The following is a 14,326-nucleotide window of genomic DNA, read 5'->3' on the forward strand; positions in this document are numbered from 1 at the left end:
CAGGAGAGTCCTACAAGCAAGTACGTCCCTTTCCGCTGAGATAGGGAGCTGGCATCAAGGAAAATTATACCCTGCCAAATGTCTCTGAGTAGGCACAGTGGGTTCTGCAGGGTATTTCTGAGGTTGCTTTGTTATCTAAATATTTGTTCAACTGTGAAGTGGTAGTGGGGTACAATACCAGAGGTTCCAGTATGGATTCTGATAGGAAAAGTGTGGGGAAAAAATGAGACAATAAAAAGAAAAAGTGGAGAAGGGCAGAGAAATTGATAGACTTGACTTGAAACTCAGTTAAAACAGCAGCTCATTGGAATAACCGAAATACATTCAATCCAGTTTGAAGGTGGGATTTCAGGCTTCGATTATGTTTTTCTGTATGGCAGTTTCACTGATGTACTTGACAAAGGCAAGTTTGCAAGCATGCAGTGCACAGTTCAACACCTGTTTTTCTTTAGTTAACCATGTCTACAGAAATTGTACTGTTATTCAGTGATGTTCTGTGACAAATTACTCTAGAGTTTTCATCACAACCATTTAAGTAATATTAAAAATCTTATATTACTAAGGATTAAGTTTAGAAATACATAATACAGTTGAACTAATTTTGTTGCTTCTTTGAAGAGCATTTTCAGGGCCGGGTTAAAAAAGCATAGCATTAAAACTTCCATTATTTTCTTTGTTATGCTTAAGGATGTAGTAAGAAGCAGACAACAACAACAACAACAACAACAAAAAAAAACCACAAATATTTATCTATAGCTTTTTTTTTTTTTTTTTTGTCCTGTTCTTCATTAAAATAAACTTTTGAAGAAATGTGTGTTTTTAACAAAATTTACTAATCCTCTTTATACAGCATGTTTTTAACTTGTTATGATATGGCTTAGTAATCAAATAGAAGATTTATATTCTGCAAGAATTTTTACTTCCAAAAGTAAAGGGGATAATTTAAAAAAACATATGCAGTAGGTCAGGCTTAATTTTTATAATTGAGTTTAATTTTATATTCTGCCATATCAGTTTTAGTGACCTTTTTTTCTAGGTAGAATAAATTTGATGAAAATTAAGATATTCAATGTTGTTTAATTGGTAAATTTCTTGAAGCTACTAAGTACTCAAAACGAAACATGAAGTAGGCTTCAAAGTCAAGGATTTTTTTTATTATTTTTTCCCTGAAATATGTTGGTTTCAGTACAAGATAAGAGCAACAAAATTGTGCGTGAGATCAGCTTCATGGTCTCTTGGGGCTTATATACTGAAATGATAACCTGCATTTTTCCCCCAGTTTTCAAGGTGCAAAGGTCAATATTGAAGAACTAACCCATATTCCTAAACACACCTTTTAGGTTTAGCTTTATGTTTAGCAGGCTGTGATTCAGGGCACACAAAGAGCCCTGACTCTCTTTCTTCGTGTGCAGAAACCAACCCCTGCTTGCTGTGAAGGTTGGCAGTTCTGCCTGAGGGTGCTATTTTGGTAGCCTTCTGAGTGGCAAAGGATGTGGGACAGCAAAGATAGAAGCCAGTCAGAGAACCAGTCAGAGAACCCTACTGCTAGCTGGTATTTCCTACAGAAAAGTACTCTTCCCGCTTTTCTTTTTCTTATTTGTTTTTTAATAAGCATTTTTCTATTCTGTGTTTATCCCACTATGATAATGGCAGTATATCAAACATACTTCAGAGTTGTATTATACAATAAATGGGAAAGAATAAAGAAAAGTTCCACATGGGAAGGCTAATATTTATATATGAATATAGCATAAAAAATGCTTATATGCTACTGAGGTTTAAATTTCCATATCTGACATATTGGTGATTTATTTTTCTTTGATTACATCCTGAGAAGCAACACAAGAAATATATGCTGTTAACAGATGATGCATTGAATGTCATGTTTAATAATTTTCAAATACAACCAAAATATTTAATGTTTTTGTTTTCTAGTTTCTTCTGTATAATGCTGAAATTAAGACTGGAGAAACACCTTTGTATATATATATATATATATATATATATATACATTCCTAAGAAATGGGAACATATAAATGACACACTGTGGGCTGATTTAAGCATTTTTCTGTATTAGCATAAACATTTCTTTTTGAAAACACATGCATAAAAAGCACAGCAGGATTGTAAATTTGGCATTACCATGCCCCAAAGGGCTTATGCAGTGTTAGGAAATGAGAACTTCCAAAAAATTAGGATTTTGCCATATAAAGACAACTTGATAGAGGTATTTTGCAAATATACAAAGGTTTGCCAGTGGAGAAACTCTGCAGGACTAGGTTCTGCATCTCAATACTGTCTCAAAAGAAAGGGGATATATGTACAACTATATAATATTGCAGATGCTGCTACTGTAAAAGAGGACTATTGTTTTAGTAATTACCCCTTCATTCTCCTTCCATCCCTTATGCTTTAACATAATGCTTCTCTACTATATCAGTGTTTGTTCTTCCCTTATTTAATTTAAATTGTATCAATTAAACAAGCTTCTACATTTGTCCTAGGGAGATAATTCTCCTGTCTAAAAGATATCAGTGCTTGTATATCGATCTCCTCATAGTCAGTCTATACGTCCTTATTTCTAATTTTAAATGGAAAAACCTGTGGTTTTGAAGACAAATGTGTTGTAGACTATACCTAGTGTGGTGCATCTCTATCATGGGAAACTGCTTTTGTTTTTTTTCAAGGGACACTTCATCCTGCCTTTTGTTTGTTTGTTTGGTGGTGGTGGTGGTTGGTTGTGTTTTTTTGTTTGTTTGTTTTTTTAAATCACCCTGTAGTTCACACCTGGGGTACTGGCTGGATTACTTGTTATATTACTAATGTGATATTGCAAGAAGTTTTAACTAACTAACTTTCTTTCTTTCTTTCTCTCTTCCTTCCTTCCTTCCTTCCTTCCTTCCTTCCTTCCTTCCTTCCTTCCTTCCTTCCTTCCTTCCTTCCTTCCTTCCTTCCTTCCTTCCTTCCTTCCTTCCTTCCTTCCTTCCTTCCTTCCTTCCTTCCTTCCTTCCTTCCTTCCTTCCTTCCTTCCTTCCTTCCTTCCTTCCTTCCTTCCTTCCTTCCTTCCTTTCTTTCTTTCTTTCTTTCTTTCTTTCTTTCTTTCTTTCTTTCTTTCTTTCTTTCTTTCTTTCTTTCTTTCTTTCTTTCTTTCTTTCTTTCTTTCTTTCTTTTTGATACCTGAAACTATTCTCCTTCCTTCTTTTTCCCTTTTCCCTCTGTAAGTTGTAATTGCAGAACTGTGGGTGATGCATGAGCAGAAAAGGGACACAGCTTGACTTCCTGCTCCCATGCTGTTTTTAAGGCACTGCTAAGAATCAAAACAACATTTTTACTAGGAAACAGAGCAAATATGATATTGAAGTCACTGGCAATTAATACATTTTGAACTCCTGTTTTTGCTAAGCTATTTACTGTTCTGGAACTGTATTGTTTGTTAGCAACAAAAATATTTATGTAAATTCACATCTTAGAAATAGTACGTCAAATTATATTGAGGATGCTACACAGTGTTCTTATAATATGAACAAGGTGGTGTAAAAAATAAAAGTCAGTTTTGGGAATTATGTGTTTTTTGAATACAAGTGATATAAATATTACACTCTTTGTGACTGAGAAAGGTTTGAAAGCCATCACTGTTGATACAATGATTAAAAAACAAGCAAACAAAAAAACAACAACAAAAAAAACAAAACCCAACAACAACCATCCACCAATGTATCCTTTTACAGTTCTCTGCTTCTCCTCACTACTGAAACTGATAACATAATGTAGGCCCCTAGGCTTCTGTATAGCCAGTTCCTGTTCTCGGTCACATCTCTGACAGATCACTATATGGCCCTTTATCAGTATGGCTACATTCTGTGATGCTTGTGTTATTTGAAATGTGATCAGAATGTTTTATTGCAATTTTTGCTTCCAAATTTCTCTTTCATCCCCCTGTACATGTAATCTAGTTCACATTATCATTCCGATATCCATATATCTTCCATGTTATATTTCAATGTCTCCCAAATTCAAATGAGATGTTGTCTACATTATGAGATCTGTTGTCTACTTGTATGTGAATGTTCTCCTCTTGTCCCTCTCTTTCTACAATACTCCATTTATAGTATGAAAGTAAAAATAAAAAAAAAAATTATTTTCTATTAATTTTTCATTCTTAAGCAATTAGTTACCACAAGGATGCTTTATAGCTTCTGAAGAGCATATGTAGTTTTTCAGAAAACTGAAATAACATTACATTAATTATATGCAAATCAAATGATAGCCTTCAGAACTTCAGCAAGTTGCCAGTGCCATTTAACCTCCTTTTTTTTTTTTTTTTTTTTCAAATTAACTATTCAAAACTATGTATGTAAAGATAGTCAAATAACTTAAAAAAAAAAATAATTAAAAAAATAAAAATGTTCAACCTGATCTCATTGGAGTTTCTTTAGAAAATCAGGTAACAGACTTAAAGGAAGCATAGATCATGATTAAATAGGAGCTATTCAAGGTTCAAATGGAATCAAAAGAAATTAAAAGATAGATAGGTAGATAGATCTGTTAATGGCTATTAAAATGATGGTACAGAACAAGTCAGGATGGGTATTGAACCAAGTTCTCCTCTCTTTTCATTTATAGAGTCTGCTTACTGACGTTATAGTTATGTAGAAGATAGAACATGCTTCACCCCCTGACCAAAAAAAAAAAAAAAGAGAGAAAAGCTATAAACATTCTTTACAGTCTTGAAACGAGAATGAGTTGGTTTTTCATAAATTATTTTTTTATTGAAATGGAATTTTATTGAATATTGAAATTTATTTTTATTGAAATGGAAACATTTAAGATATTTCCATTACTGTCCAATAAGGCACCCTTTATGAAAAATGCTAGTTCCCCAATATCAAAACCAACCCAAAAGAGCTAAACTGCTGAAGATTTTTTTCCATGTCAGGAGGAAGACAGAAATAACATTCTTTTCTCAGCCTGTTCTTTTCAGAGACTGGAAGTTTGACTGCTTACCTGAACAAACTATTAGCAGGAAATCATCACCAGCAACAATATTCTGGAGAGCAAAGGCCCATCCAAGGTTGCTTGTGCAGTTTATTCAATGAACAAATTAATACTACAAAATTAGGTTTAATTCTGGGTCCATGGAGCACTAATGTATGTGGATGCACAAGGCAATATGCAACAGTGAATCACTGCTTTTATACTCAGAGACTGTAGGCAAAAGTCTTGGGGTTAATGGCAAAGGATGGGGAAGGGATAGCAGTGGAAAAGAAACTAAGGCAAAGATGAATTTGTTCTTGAACTTGGTAAGAGATGAAAGTTTTGTTCAGTTTGTTCTTAAACTTGGTAAGGGATGACTGTTTTGTTCAGACCTGTTGATAGGCACCGTATAGGCTGAAAGTCTTATGTAAGGCCTAAATTTGTACTTTTAAACAGTGTATGTTCTCTATCAAATGAAATTTTGTACAGATTCTACATGACATCATGCACTTTCAGCACATTTTATAAGGAAAGGGTATGGTGTTATGGGACCAATGTCTAAATGATCTGTCCAAGTCCTGAATAATTTGCTTTGGAAGGAGTACAAAATAAAATCTAGAGCAGCTTAATATAATGTGATAATCACTTTATTGTGTGTCTTTCAAAGCTGGAAACCACTCTATCAATAAACTTTCATTTCTACATGTGCATTCACCCAGGTCTGCAGTGTCCTGGTTCATTAGGATATTTAGAACAATACCACCACAAAAAGGAACTGCAGGGAACCATAAAAAACCATTTGGACATAGTTCCATGATGCAACTTCAGAGATTTGCTGCTGGTAGTCCATATTGGACCATTTCTGGGAAGCAAAACTTTGATTTAGATGCAACCTTTATTGAATCAGAAAATTGAGTTTGGAAGAATGAAGGTTTAGAGTTCAATGTTATATATTTGATTTTAATTTTTGTCATCCAGGTCTGCAACATCTTTTGCATCTTTTGTATCTCCTTCATCCAGGGTTTCCATCTTTGGCAGGATAGCCATCACATGGCAGGCATTGAGTAGTGGTCAATGTTTCTATGTCCTGCTGGAAACTGGTGATGAGTGGTGTCCCTTAGGGTTCTGTCTTAGTACTGGTGCTTTTCAATATCTTCATCAATGGCATAGATGGTGGGATTGAATGCACCCTCAGCAATTAGCAGATGACACAAAGGTGAGTGGTGTGGGTCATACCAGTGAAGGAAGAGATGCCATCCAAAGGACCTGGACAAGCTGGAGAAGTGGGCCCGTGTGAACTGTGTGAGGTTCATCAAGTCCAAGTTCAAGGTGTTGCACCTGGCTCGGGGCAATCTCAGACAGGAGAACAGAGTGGGAGAAGAATTCATGGAGAGCGGCCCTGCGGAGGACTTGGGGGTTCTGGCAAAATGAAAGGCTAAATATGAGCCAGCAGTGCAAGCTTGCAGCCCAGAAGGCTAGCATCATCCTGGGCTGCATCAAAAGAGTTGTGACCAGCAGGTAGAGGGAGGTGATTGTCCCCCTCTACTCTGCTCTCTTGTGGTCCCACTAGGAGTACCATGTCCAGGTTTGGGGCCCCCAGCACAAGAAAGGTGTGGATCTGTTACAGTTAGTTAATCTAGAGGAGGGCCACAAAAATGATTAGAGGGCTGGAGCACCTCTCCTATGACGAAAGGCTTAGAGAGCTGGGGATGTTCAGCCTAGAGAAGAAAAGGCTCTGAGGAGATCTGGGTAGATAATGATAGGACACGGGGGAATGGTCTGAAACTAAAAGAGGATAGATTTAGATAAGACATTAGGAGGAAATTCTTCACTGTAAGGGTAGTGAGGCACTGGAACAGACTGCCCAGAAAGGTTGTGGATGTCCCATCCCTGGAGGTGTTCAAGACCAGACTGGATGGGGCCTTGGCCAACCTGATCTAGTTTGTGGCATCCCTGCCTATGGTAGAGGGTTTAGAGTTACATGATCTTTAAGGTCCATTCCAACCCAAGCCATTATATGTTTCTATTACTTTCCTGTAATCCAACACCTGGATGCTTCAATGTAATGGCTTGAAAAAAGTTGTATGTTATACTTTAAAGAACTGCATATTGTACAAGACCCACAGGCTAAATTGCTATTTAATTACATAGTAAAATATATTTAGAATATGTATGTATTACACATGAAGTGTGTACTATGCAACTTTGTTGCAAACTGATTTATCTCTTAATTTCAAACCAGCTGCTTCGAAACTCCACTCTTTTGTCTCCATGTGTGGTCCTGTATTACAAAATTCAGGCAGCGTATTGCCCTAGTGGATGAAAAGTGAGGTAAGAAGATTGTTCTCAATGATCCTGATGATCCATTCTTCAATTCTCTCATAAACTGACTTATGGACATAATTTAAAAGTGAGTTGAAATGAGAAAAGTACTAACTGCCAGATCTCCCTAAATGTAGTTATAGGGCATGTCAGCATGTATACATTATGAAAGTTGCCTTACAAAAATACTCAATATTTGCAATTTATAAGTGAGAACTTCTATTAAACTATTTAAAATTAAATTTCCATTTGGACTTAAGGAGCTTATACTACATGGTGGCACTGGAGATTTTCTAGTCTTTCACGGTCCTAATGAAGGCATCCATAAACTCAAAACACATGTAAATTGTGTCAGATTACATAAATTCTTCATGCATCTGTTAGTATTAATGATGCAACACACTATTTATTTCATTTTTAAAGGAATTTTCAGAAAGCCAAGATAAAGAAGGCCACTAATATGAGGGTTTTGTTTCCTCTAACAAATCATAGCGTTTGATTTGTAATGGTGCTGTGCAATGATTTTTGTGTTGGGAAGTATACCATCAAGTCATGGACTGGAAGAAAAATGCAGTGGGTAAAATCTGTCCCTCACTGGTAGCGTAGTGCTGTGCAAAAAAATTGTCTGTAAAACACAGCAGGGCTGGCCATGCACCAGTGACAACAGATACTGTGGCACTATCAGACAGCATGCCTGAAATCTTTCAGCCATGGCACAGAGGAAAGGACACAGCCATTGCTTTGGAAAAGATCAAACTTCCCCATTGGTCAGAAAGTTGAAGATGGCAGCATATGTGTTAGCAAGTGGGGAAGATCTTAACTCCATTTGGCTCTTGATCCAGATTCTTTGTATGGTGCTGTGCTGCCTGGTGTCCATTCTGTATCCTAATTTGAGCATTAGCTGAAGCAGACAGAGCCCTTCACTTGCACAGGGGATTGTGCTGAAGAGCCTTTTCACGCCTTGTTTTCTCTCTGCATCACTGCTGAGTGCTGGACAGTTTTTTTCCTAAAATTTGTCATTAAATTACCAACCTGACACTTCTGGGGGAAAAACAATTTTTTTTTTTTTTTTTTTTTTTTTTTAGCAATCAAAATATAACTTCTCATCAACAGATCAAATGGAAAGGAATGGATGGAGTCCTTTATAACAAAAAAAAAAACAAACAAATAAAAACACTGAAGGAGTGGCAGCCAGCTGATGTTGGGTACTACAACCTAGTATTCTTCCACTATCTGCCCCTTCTGTCCTTCTGTCATCTGTTTTAAATTAAAGATTAACTTTTGGGTTAAAACTACTTTGCCAAATCTGGATATGTTGCTGTAGTTTTTAGGGAATGTCTCCTTTTCACTTTGTACCTGGAATTAATGGCCTCCTTAATTCTCCTTCCTTCAAAAAACAATCTCTGAAAAGCACCTCAACTGCTCTTACAGCTAGCTTGGACATCACTCAGAAACACATGCTTGTCCAAAGCACAACCTTAATTTGGAAAGAATGCACAGCTCTAAGTATCCCATGGAACACCATCTTCTTTTAAGATGTCTGAAGTTCTTGGAGCAGTAAAATATCTATTAAAAACAAAATTTCTCAACAGTTTAAGCAGTGAGAGAACATAAACTAAAGCCTCCTAAATGGTAACCTATTCTTCTCAAGGCAGTGTGGCATGTGAAGAAGAGCAGGCTTCTGCTCCTGTCTCCACTACTGTCCTGCTGGGTGTCCTTGGGGAAGCTGGTGCACAAATAAGTGCTTTTCCTACTTGTAAAATGGTGATAATGATACTGACCTTCTTTGTAAAAAGCTTTAAAAACTAGGGATAAAAAGCATTATATAAGAAGTAAGTATTATCGTTGCTCCTAGCAACTAACAGCCTGCTTCCTGACAACCGTAAGAGCAATTCTCAAGTGCCAATAATCCCAGCCCTAATTCCCTTCTCCCTGTTTTTACTCATGAAACTCTAGCTTTCACCTCTTCTTCCAGTAGTAAGTGCCAGATATATACTTATGTGGTAGTGTTTGGGATGGTCTTTCTACCTCTTGATGCTGGAAGGGAAGGAGGGCTGCAAGGACCGTGGACTGTGTTTTTAAAATAATTTGTTTGTTTGTTTTGATTCTGTACTGCTCCAAAAATATCTTTGCACTACTCTAAAAGATAATAAACTGTTGCTAATGTGGTCTAAATGTCTGTCAGAAACTCAAAAAGTAAATTGAAGGACAGAACTACAAACAATAAATAGTGTTATAATCAAATTACTTCCACAAAAAAAAAATCAAAATCTATTTGTGCAGGCTTCCTTTGTATAGCTTGTCATTCCCCTGTGAGAAGTGAAGGAAGAAATGCCTGGCACACTGATGCTAAAAGGAAATGCTTTTTAAAATTACAGAGTTCATTCCAAACTTGATGAAGGTATATTAATATGTGTTGTGACAGAAGCTGTGTCAAGTTCCATAGTAAAATGAGCAAAATCAGGAATATGCTCATATTTTAAATCATGGAACTGCAATGAACATGTATTTCTTGCTAAACACTGCACACTAGCAAAAGGAATAAAACCACTGTAGTTGTGACAAGACACTATCATTTCTTGGGCTTTTAGCGGTGATCTGAAATTTTTTAAAAGGTATTCTAATGAATTTTTCTGGAGTGGGTGAAGGTGTTGCAGAGTGCTTTGCTTTGAATGGGGATGGCAGGGGGTGGGGATTAAAAGCGAAGAATGTTCCTGGATCTCCTCTCTTTCAGGGTGCCCTGTGACAGCCAGTGGGCTGATTACACATTCACTTTCTCTGCAGAAATAACATCAACATGATTTCTTTGGAAGGCAAGAGGAATGATATTCACAGCCCTCTTTCTGCATTTCTCTTTATGTGAGGTCTTAACAAAAATTAAAAATCACAAATTTGGAAGTGTTTTTTAAGTAAAGTTCAGGCCAGATCCCTTCAAGTTTGAATTATGATTCATGACCTGGAGTTGAACTGAAGTATAAAATACACCTTCTAAGAGCAGGCTACTCTAAAATCAGATTATTTTATGTATTTTGGTGTGAAAATAGATTAATGTGTCTTGTATTCTGCCATGAGTTTATTCTCTCTGATGAGCACCACAGTTTGAGTAGAAATGGCACTTACTGTCTATTGGCTAACCCTACAAATAATAGATTCGCTTTTATACATGTGTATATATTATACACCTACATATATAGATATACACCTACACATATAGATATAGATATAGTCATGTATACAAAGAAACATCCATGTTACATTCTCTGAATCCATTTCTTCTCCATACATCTTCCAACAGCAGAGGCAAAAATATTTGACTTCCTTCCTTCCTTCCTTCCTTCCTTCCTTCCTTCCTTCCTTCCTTCCTTCCTTCCTTCCTTCCTTCCTTCCTTCCTTCCTTCCTTCCTTCCTTCCTTCCTTCCTTCCTTCCTTCCTTCCTTCTTTCCTTCCTTCCTCCCTCCCTCCCTCCCTCCCTCCCTCCCTCCCTCCCTCCCTCCCTCCCTTCCTTCCTTCCTTCCTTCCTTCCTTCCTTCCTTCCTTCCTTCCTTCCTTCCTTCCTTCCTTCCTTCCTTCCTTCCTTCCTTCCTTCCTTCCTCCCTTCCTTCCCTTTCCTTCCTTCTTTTCTGTCTTTCTTCCTTGAACTACTTGAGTTCATCAACAAATTGCATTCTAAAGCTTTAATAATGTAATTCTCCAATATGCAATGACCCAAATGCTTGTCTGTTCTTTCTGTCTGCTTAGGACAAGTGAGGAGTAAACTGTTAAATGTGACTTTAAAATACAAGTTTAATTGTGAATTACACCATTAGCTTTTGAAACGACTTCAGTAGAAAAGAATGTGTTAATGCCTTATGCACCAATGCATAAGAAAACTACTGAAGATAGTACTAAAGACAGGTTTTAGATATGTTTTATATGTGACTATTCTATTCTGAAAACAGCCATATCATGTAACTATTAGAAATTTTAAGCATGTTTATGTATGGTGGTAGTTACTGTTAGGTTGCTTAACCTGACATAATGAGGAGTTTGTCTCTATATTTTGCTGGAAGGTGTAACCCTCTGTGGAAAATCATCAAATCATCTCCACCATTCTTTTTTTTTTTTTTTTTTTTTTTTTTTTTTAATACATTTCACTGATAAGGGAGTTTATCAGGATATTTTCAGAACTTGAAGAAGATGTTACAAAATTCAAAGTGAAAAGAAAACACCTACAAAACAAGACCTTCATTGCATGTTCATCTTTTTACATCTTTCAAGATGAAAAAAAGTGTTTGTTTGTTTGTTTGTTTTTTCTTGGAACGTTCTTTCAATTGAACTCATACTGTTAAATATGGCTGTCACTTTGGTTCTGCTTGTAATCATGTAATCAAGAAGGCCAATAAATAAAATAAAATAAAATAAAATAAAATAAAATAAAATAAAATAAAATAAAATAAAATAAAATAAAATAAAATAACTCAGTGGATGTAAACAGATAAAAATGGTACATAGCAAAATGGAAATATTACAGTACTTTCCACTGTGAATTCAAATGCCTCTTTTGTGACATGCTGAGTATTTACTATGTTGTTTCAGATGTAAGAGGAAGAGAAGATCCATTTAAAAAAAAAAAAAAAAAAAAAAGCATAGAAGAAAAAAATAGTTTCTGCAGCACATTTGAATAAGCCAAGACCACGTAACGACCAGTTAGGCACATCACACATCAAGTGATAAACTAGCCAGTTAGTCTTAGTCATTTTAAGAATGCTTGAAATTTATAGTAATTTTGAGAAATGGCTTGTTTTGCTACATCAACTATGAAATTTTGTCAGCTGTAGATCTATGTAAGTCATACTTTAAACATATAATGCTTTAAGTGGTACAGGGTTCTTGTGCTCACTTCTGAAATAATGGGAAAGCTTTGGAAAGTAAAAGTATTATTCCATTGCTGAAAACAAAGGCTAAAAAATCTCTCTCTTCGTTTTAGTGGCAAGGACTCATGGGATGGAAATTCAGGAATGAGAGAAGGAGGTGCTAGGTTTTATTATTGTTGTTGTTTGTTTGTTTGTTTGTTTTTTAATAGAATCATAGAATCATAGAAACACAAGGTTGGAAAGGATCTAAAGGACCTACAAGATTATCTAGTCCAACCATCCATGATCTTAGGTAATTTGTGCTTTTCTCAAAGTACCACAGTAGAACAACAAAATAATGACATTGTGGACATGCCTCTACAAGTGGCATTTTTAATTCTCAATCATAGAATTATAGAATATTCTGAGTTGGACGGGATCGACAGGAACCATTGTGTTCAACTCTTTGCTTCACATATCATCACCCAAAAAACAAAACATATCTCTGAGAGCTTCTTTATATATGTCCAAATGCTTCTTTAACTCTGGTAGGCTTGGTTCCTTGACTACTTCCCACTTCCCTAGGCAACCTGTTCCAGAGCTCAAACACCTTCTCAGTGAAGAACCTTTTCCTAACATCCAGCCTGAATCTCCCCTGTCATAGCTCCATACCATTCCTTGAGGTCCTTTTGCTGTCACCAGCGAGCAAAGCGCAGAGCCTGCCCCTCTGCTCCCCTCGTGAGGAAGCTGTAAGTCACCATAAGGTCTACCCTCAGCCTCCTCTTTAGGCTGAACAAACCAAGCAACTTCAGCCACTTCATATATCTTGCCCTCTAGACCCTTCACCATTTTAATAGCCCTCCTTTGGGTACTCCCTAATTTTATGTCCTTTTTATACTGTGGTTCCCAGAACTGCACACAGTTCTCAAGGTGGCGCTGCACCGACGCAGAGCTGGTGCATCTGGGGAGAGAGTCATTTTTGTTTTCCTCTCTCCTGATATTCTACCTCACTATGTAATATTCACATTTCTGATGAAAACTTACAAAATTACTAACAGATTTCTGTTTAATCCAATCTACTGTATCACTGTAATCACTGGAGTTGAAGTTTGAGTTTACAACTTCTTTAAATCAAGGAAGTATTTCCTAAATTCTTGTTTTGATTTGATTTTTTTTCTAGTAATTTCTCTTCAGGGAAATTGTTGCTTTATTATACACCACCATCCTTCAATCCCATGTTAAGGCAGTGCTTTAAATTTATTTAAATAACACTGATAGACTAACGCATTTCTGTGTACCTCTTTGCCAGCAACATTAATCATATATTCTAAAGTCTTTTTTTTTTTTTTTTTTTTTTTTTTTTATCTCCAAAAGACACAAAAAAGACAAAAGACACACAAAAAAAATAAAATGCATTATTATACCATCAAGCTTTAACCTGTCTTGTTACTACATCACATCCATGTACACGGCTGCCACACAGCTGAAGGTTATTTTGACTTTTTTTTTTTTGTCATTAACATTATGTGCATTCAACTTAGCACTGCAGACGACATGCAGCTCACAATGAGCTGTCCAAGTGCTAGCTTGGATCCCCTTGTCCCTATGATCTTAACCACCATAATGTGCTATGCACATTATGCATCCTGTATTCTTAATTTCTTTGATTATTTTTCATATTTTTTTTAACGTAAACTTCACAACTCTCAGTTTGATCACAGGTGATCCAGGTAAATTCCTCCTATCCTGTGTTGGAAAGAAAAATGTTCATAACATGAAAGCTGAGGCAGGAGATAGATTTGAAACATAAATGCCTACTAGATTACTGTAATTAAAATATATGCAAATGCAAATACTTCATTAAAGGAAAAGAACACTATTAAATGTAATAAAATATTAGATTTTGTTTTTATTACATAGCTTGCTTTGATTTAGAAAGAAGCTATTAATGACAGAAGTCTGATTTGCCTCAAAACCCCCAAATAATTTTGGAATACGATAGACTTCCTCTGAGTATTGATGTTTGGTTAATTATTCAAAAATTTTAAAAGATTTCTTTTAAAATGGTTTTCATTTCTACCAGAATAAACCTTCATGGTTCCTTAAATCCTCAAGTCTATATCAGCTAAATCCAGTCATGGATCACCCATTCAAACAAGGTAGGTGTGGAGCAGTTTAACGACAACACCATATTCTTA

At 36.1% G+C, this 14,326-nt stretch overlaps 1 long non-coding RNA gene across 1 annotated transcript in view; it reads left to right on the forward strand.

Annotated features, from left to right (window-relative positions):
• Positions 1-14,326, forward strand: part of LOC309875258 — a 62,748-nt gene that overhangs the window by 16,827 nt on the left and 31,595 nt on the right. The gene's annotated exons all lie outside the window — the stretch shown is intronic.

The sequence above is a fragment of the Aythya marila genome (genome assembly GCF_965140915.1).
Source record: "Aythya marila genome assembly, chromosome: 2".
NCBI lineage: Eukaryota > Metazoa > Chordata > Aves > Anseriformes > Anatidae > Aythya > Aythya marila.